We start from the raw sequence: 5931 nt of genomic DNA, 5'->3' as shown, positions 1-5931 counted from the left end.
GATTGTCCCCGCTTCCTTTGTGCCACGGAGACACAAAAGCACAGGAAGAAACCCTGGCAGAAGGCTCGAGGGATGGGCCTTTGTAGGCACCCGGTTGTAGGTTTCGATTGGGAAGCTAGAGCAGCTGACCTCGTGGAACCAGAGGGAAACCTTTTCCACCGGCGCCGCTGACTTTTATTATGATTTTTTAAGGCTCGGCAGCTCTGCTAAAGCCATTCCTTGGAGTCGGAGGCTCCTTTCGTTTCCTTCCGTGCTTATTCATCTTATAAAAATGCATGAAATCAGCAGTCATTCTGCTCCTCCGAACGCGTCCCACTCTCAGCCTCTTCGTCTGGTGACAGCTCTCTTGATCAATCCCAAGACGGCAGCAGAACTTACTGCACAACTGGGCATCTTGCGCCCTGTTCCCCATGCCACGCCCCCCTGTCCTGTTCCGTTCTCTTGAATTTTAACTGTCAACCCGCCAGTGACAGACATGGCAAGTTGGAAGGGGAAGGAGTCGGGTGCTATTTATAATTAGGTGGCGTTCGCCCTCAGAACACAGCCATTTTTTCCAGGCCACCTGCCAGAGGCCCACAGTCCCCAGGCCCTCTGTGTGGGCCTCTCTGCACAGGCCCAGGTGGTCATGGCCTTGCCACTGAGGGGCCCAAGGCAGCCTGGCAAAACAGGAGGGTAAGGCCAACTCAGCTCCTCCTGGGCCTGCAAGCCAGCCCTGCAGCCTGCTTGTCCCCTGTGGGGTGCTCTGGGATGGGAGCAAGTGGGGGACTTTGGGGAACATGCCTGACGGAGCTTGTGCAGCAGCTGGCTTTCTCCCCAGGGTTTGAATAAGAATGACAAGGAAAAAAAATGCATTCTTGCTATAAAACATTAGATCACCCCTTCTTTTTGCCAAGTGGTTTTCAATTGTTTCCATCGTGATGAGGGGGTCCAGAGCAGCCTCCTTGCCAACCCCCGAGGGCTCTGGAGGCTGGATTTATGGATGCCCTTTGATGGGCAGATGGGCGAGGAAGCCCAGGGAGAGTGGACAGGCAGGCCAAGGCCAGGGCGTGAGGCTTGTGCCAAGCAGATTATTTTCTGTAGGCTTCAGATTTTATTAGCCTACGTTAAGGACAGGAGAGAGGTGTGCGGCCACTCACTGGGTACTTGGAGTTGAACACCGAGCCCTGAGGCAGAGGGAAGGCCTGGTCCTGGATGGACTGCCCACTCGGGCTCTTCTCACCTCTGTCCTTTCTACGCTGCTGTCTGTGGGGTCAGGCTGGCTCTCAAACCACAGGGGTCCCTGTGGAGCAGGACACCTGGCAACCCTCCTCTGATGTCATGTGGGCGTTTTGACTAGGGTCCGTTGGGCACTAGTCCATTGTTCCCTCCGTAAGAACTGGGGCGGGGCCAGCAGGTGGTGTGGTGGTTATCGCACTGAACTCCCACAAGGCCGACCCTGGTTTGACTCTGGGACCTGGTGGCTTGCTTTCTCACTTTCCCTCTCTCTCTCTCTCTGGTGAGTATACACACCTATAGCAAACAAAAATAATAATAATGATGCTGATGATAAATGAAATTAAATAAATAATTCTTTTTTAAAAAAGAAAAGAGCTGGGGTCAGCCAGTGGCACGATGGTAAAATGCAATGCTTTACAAGGCGATGCCACACGGGAACGTTCCTGGCTCAAGTCTGGAGACCTCCCTGAGTACCCTGGGCCCGTGGTTGCCGGGAGTTCTCTCAGGCTAGAGGGTGGCTCGCGGCTCCCAACCTGGTTGGCCCTGGTGTCTTTCTCACTTGCGGGGGAAATAAATACATAAATAAATAGCCGAAACCTCCTTAAGGATTGTCTGCAGTGGACACGGGTGTGTCCAGGTCTGGACGCTCAAAAGCTAACACACTTCCCCCCAGGTCTCTGGTTATGTCTTTTCAAATCAAACCCAACTCTTTCTCTAAACAAGCCTTCTGGGTATCTCTCTCCTAGGATAGAGAGCACCTAGCACAGCAGTCCCCATTTTCTGTGGAGGAGACACCCGAGGCTTCCACTGGATGTCTGAAACTGTGGACAGACCCTATTTTTTTTTCTTTCAGTTTTTTTTTGCCATAGGATGCGTTTGTTCTCCGGAGAGCGACAGAGAGAGGGAAAGTAAGAAATCACCCTGGGCTGGTGGTGGTGGGGGGGTGGCCACACCTCATCCCTTCTCCTCCATTCTCCTGGGATCTGGGGCACACACGCACACGCGCCCAGTGTGATGTGCAAGTTGCCAGGTCTGGAACTCAAACTGCAGTTGGCTATGTGGGAATCCAGTGCCTTAACCAAGGCTGGCCCCTCGAACCCTGTTGCTCAGGGGTCCCCAGTACCTGTCTGTGGCCTCTGAAGACGCGGCTGCACAGCAGGAGGTGAGTGGCGAGCCAGCGAAGCTTCATCTGCATTTACGAGCATCCCCCATTGCTGGCGTTACCACTGACCAGCAGTACCACGAGGCTCTCACAGGAGCACGAACCCTACTGTCAGCTGTGCATGCGAGGGATCTAGCCTGCACGCTCTCTAAAACTATTTCCTCCTACTCTGCTCCATGGAAAACGGTCTTCCACAAAACCAGTGCCTGGTGACAAAAAGGTTGGGGACCACTGCTGCATATATTGTGCTCTCGACCTGATAACAGATAGCTTCACTAAGCGGCCAACGAACAGGCAGGTACTGATTGGAGCATGGCTATGCTGGCTGGAGGGACGACTCACCTCCTGGTGCGACAGCGTGAGATGGTGCGAGATTTCATCCCGCCGCTCCTAGCAATTTAAAGTTTGGGATTTTTTTTTTTCTTTTGGAATTTTTGGGCCTCGATTGATCGTGGGTAACCAAAACCATGGAAAGTAAAACCCTTTCAGGAGGGACTACGCTCGTAGTATGAGTAGGAAGAAGAACAGTTTGGATCGACGGAGGAGTTAACCTCCGCCAACCATTTCACATAAAACATCTCCCGGAATCCTCACAGTCTACCTGACAGATGGCTGGTATTTTGTAGGTAAGGAAATGGAAGCACAGAGAGGTTATGCAGTATGCCCAAGGTGCCCAGCAGGTAAATGGCAGATCCACAGTGCACTCAGCTCCTCACTCCTCACCTCTCTGCTGCACGGCCTGGTTCCTAACAAATTCTTGTCTGTGGTCTTTGGGCCTTGGTCAGCCGTCGACCCGCTAGTTCTGCTGACCAGAGACAGACTCCAGATTCTCGTTTGCCTCAGAGATCTGCGGCCCTGCCTGAGCAGCCACAGCCTGATCTCCATCCCAGACATCCTACTGTTCCTCAGTGCCTGTGACCCACGTGGGGCCGGCATGTCAGGGGACAAGCACCAGCAGGAGTCGATCAACTCCTAAGCAGTGACGATCCTGTTTTCAGGCAAATGTCCTCGTCATTAAAACCAAAACAAATTCTCACAGAGTAAGTCCTGCAAGCCAAATCTCATTGAAGCATACTTTTTTTTCTTTTTGAGAGTTTTTTGCTATAGGGTCCATGTGCTCACCAGAAAGACAGACAGAGACAGAGAGACAGAAAGTGAGAAATCACCCCCCCAGGGGGATGGCCACACTGCAATCCCTTCTCCTCCATTCTCCTCTCAGGATCTTGGGCACGCACGCACACGCGCCCGGCGTGAGTTTTAAGCCACTGGATCCAGGACTCGAACCACAGCCAACCACATGGGAGTCTAGCAACATAGTCATTACGCCAACTGCTGGTCCCTCAAGATGTTTTTAAAGCAAGGTTTTGCACCTGCCTGGGAGACGAGCAGGGACTGGGATGAGAGCTGCGTGCCTGGTGACGTGCTCTCATTGAAATCTCACAGCCATCTGCGAGCTAGCCACTGTCAGCTCCCGACGGAGGAGTTAACCTCCGCCAACCATTTCACATAAAACATCTCCCGGAATCCTCACAGTCTACCTGACAGATGGCTGGTATTTTGTAGGTAAGGAAATGGAAGCACAGAGAGGTTATGCAGTATGCCCAAGGTGCCCAGCAGGTAAATGGCAGATCCACAGTGCACTCAGCTCCTCACTCCTCACCTCTCTGCTGCACGGCCTGGTTCCTAACAAATTCTTGTCTGTGGTCTTTGGGCCTTGGTCAGCCGTCGACCCGCTAGTTCTGCTGACCAGAGACAGACTCCAGATTCTCGTTTGCCTCAGAGATCTGCGGCCCTGCCTGAGCAGCCACAGCCTGATCTCCATCCCAGACATCCTACTGTTCCTCAGTGCCTGTGACCCACGTGGGGCCGGCATGTCAGGGGACAAGCACCAGCAGGAGTCGATCAACTCCTAAGCAGTGACGATCCTGTTTTCAGGCAAATGTCCTCGTCATTAAAACCAAAACAAATTCTCACAGAGTAAGTCCTGCAAGCCAAATCTCATTGAAGCATACTTTTTTTTCTTTTTGAGAGTTTTTTGCTATAGGGTCCATGTGCTCACCAGAAAGACAGACAGAGACAGAGAGACAGAAAGTGAGAAATCACCCCCCCAGGGGGATGGCCACACTGCAATCCCTTCTCCTCCATTCTCCTCTCAGGATCTTGGGCACGCACGCACACGCGCCCGGCGTGAGTTTTAAGCCACTGGATCCAGGACTCGAACCACAGCCAACCACATGGGAGTCTAGCAACATAGTCATTACGCCAACTGCTGGTCCCTCAAGATGTTTTTAAAGCAAGGTTTTGCACCTGCCTGGGAGACGAGCAGGGACTGGGATGAGAGCTGCGTGCCTGGTGACGTGCTCTCATTGAAATCTCACAGCCATCTGCGAGCTAGCCACTGTCAGCTCCTGATCCGGCAGGTAAGGAACCAGGCAGAGAGAAATCAGAGAGCACGTCCAGCGTGTCCCTCAGCTGGCAGAGGGCAGCGAGGGGTGTGACCAGGGCTGCCTGGAGCTGTGTCTTTTCTGATGTGGACACAGATATCAAGTGAGACCGCCTTGACCTTACAGAGACAAGGCGTCCGACTGCGGGCATTCCACGTGACTATAGGAAGAACTCCCTTTTCTCTTCCCTAGTGTGTTTATCCCTTCTCCACGTACAAAGGATGGTGCTGGGGTTCCAGGTCTCTCCTTACAATGAATCCAGTCCAGGGTGTCAATCTGGATGAAACGCTAGAGTTGCCTGAATGCTATTTAGTGTATTTCACCTGCAAAACACGCAGGAGAGTTCTTGATTCACTCAGCTCTTACTGGTCCAGAGTCACTTGCCTCTGAGGTCACTGACAAATAACATAAAAAGGGAGTGACGATGAGGGATGTCACAAGATGATGTAGGACTTTCAGGTGGATTGGCAATGAGTGCCCTGGGCTCTAAAGTGGGGACCACTGAGGGCTGAGTGATCTTGGAAGGCTTCCTGGATGAGGGGGGAAATTCCACTTCAACTCCAGTATCTCCTAACAGACAGCTTTGACTTGATCATTGAGGAGCGGGTGCTCAGCAGGCCATCTCCAGGGTCCCTGGGTCTGCCCTGGTTACAGGAACATGTCCACAGGGCATCCAGCCTCCAGCTGGCTCCTGCAATGTTTCCCTTCAGGACTCCAGCTGTCCAAAGGCAGTGCATTGATGGGTTCAAGAAGGGCACACACTCCCTTCTGGCAAATGGCCAGGCATCCCAGAGTGGTGGCATTTTAATGCTTCAGGAGCACCTAGTACTGTCCCTATGGCTGATGCCTTGCCCAAGGCTCATGGTCCAGCTAAGACTTCAGTTCAAACCTGCTTCCTTCTGGCTCTCAGAAACTCTCCCGGTAGCCCCCTTTGCCACCCTGGTTTCTGTGTGTGTCTAGCAGTACCCTGTGGGCCTGGTGCTGACGGACGCAGGAAATGCAATGCCTGGCTGCAGCCTTCTCAAGCCAGCCCGAGAGGCTCCCCAGGGCATCTCTCCTCCTATGCCTCACACACACAGCAGGGCCAATGACACAAACGAGGGCTTCTGG

The sequence above is a fragment of the Tupaia chinensis genome, unplaced genomic scaffold (assembly GCF_000334495.1).
Source record: "Tupaia chinensis unplaced genomic scaffold, TupChi_1.0 Scaffold000545_1, whole genome shotgun sequence".
Classification (NCBI taxonomy): domain Eukaryota; kingdom Metazoa; phylum Chordata; class Mammalia; order Scandentia; family Tupaiidae; genus Tupaia; species Tupaia belangeri.
This window is presented reverse-complemented; position numbering follows the sequence as displayed.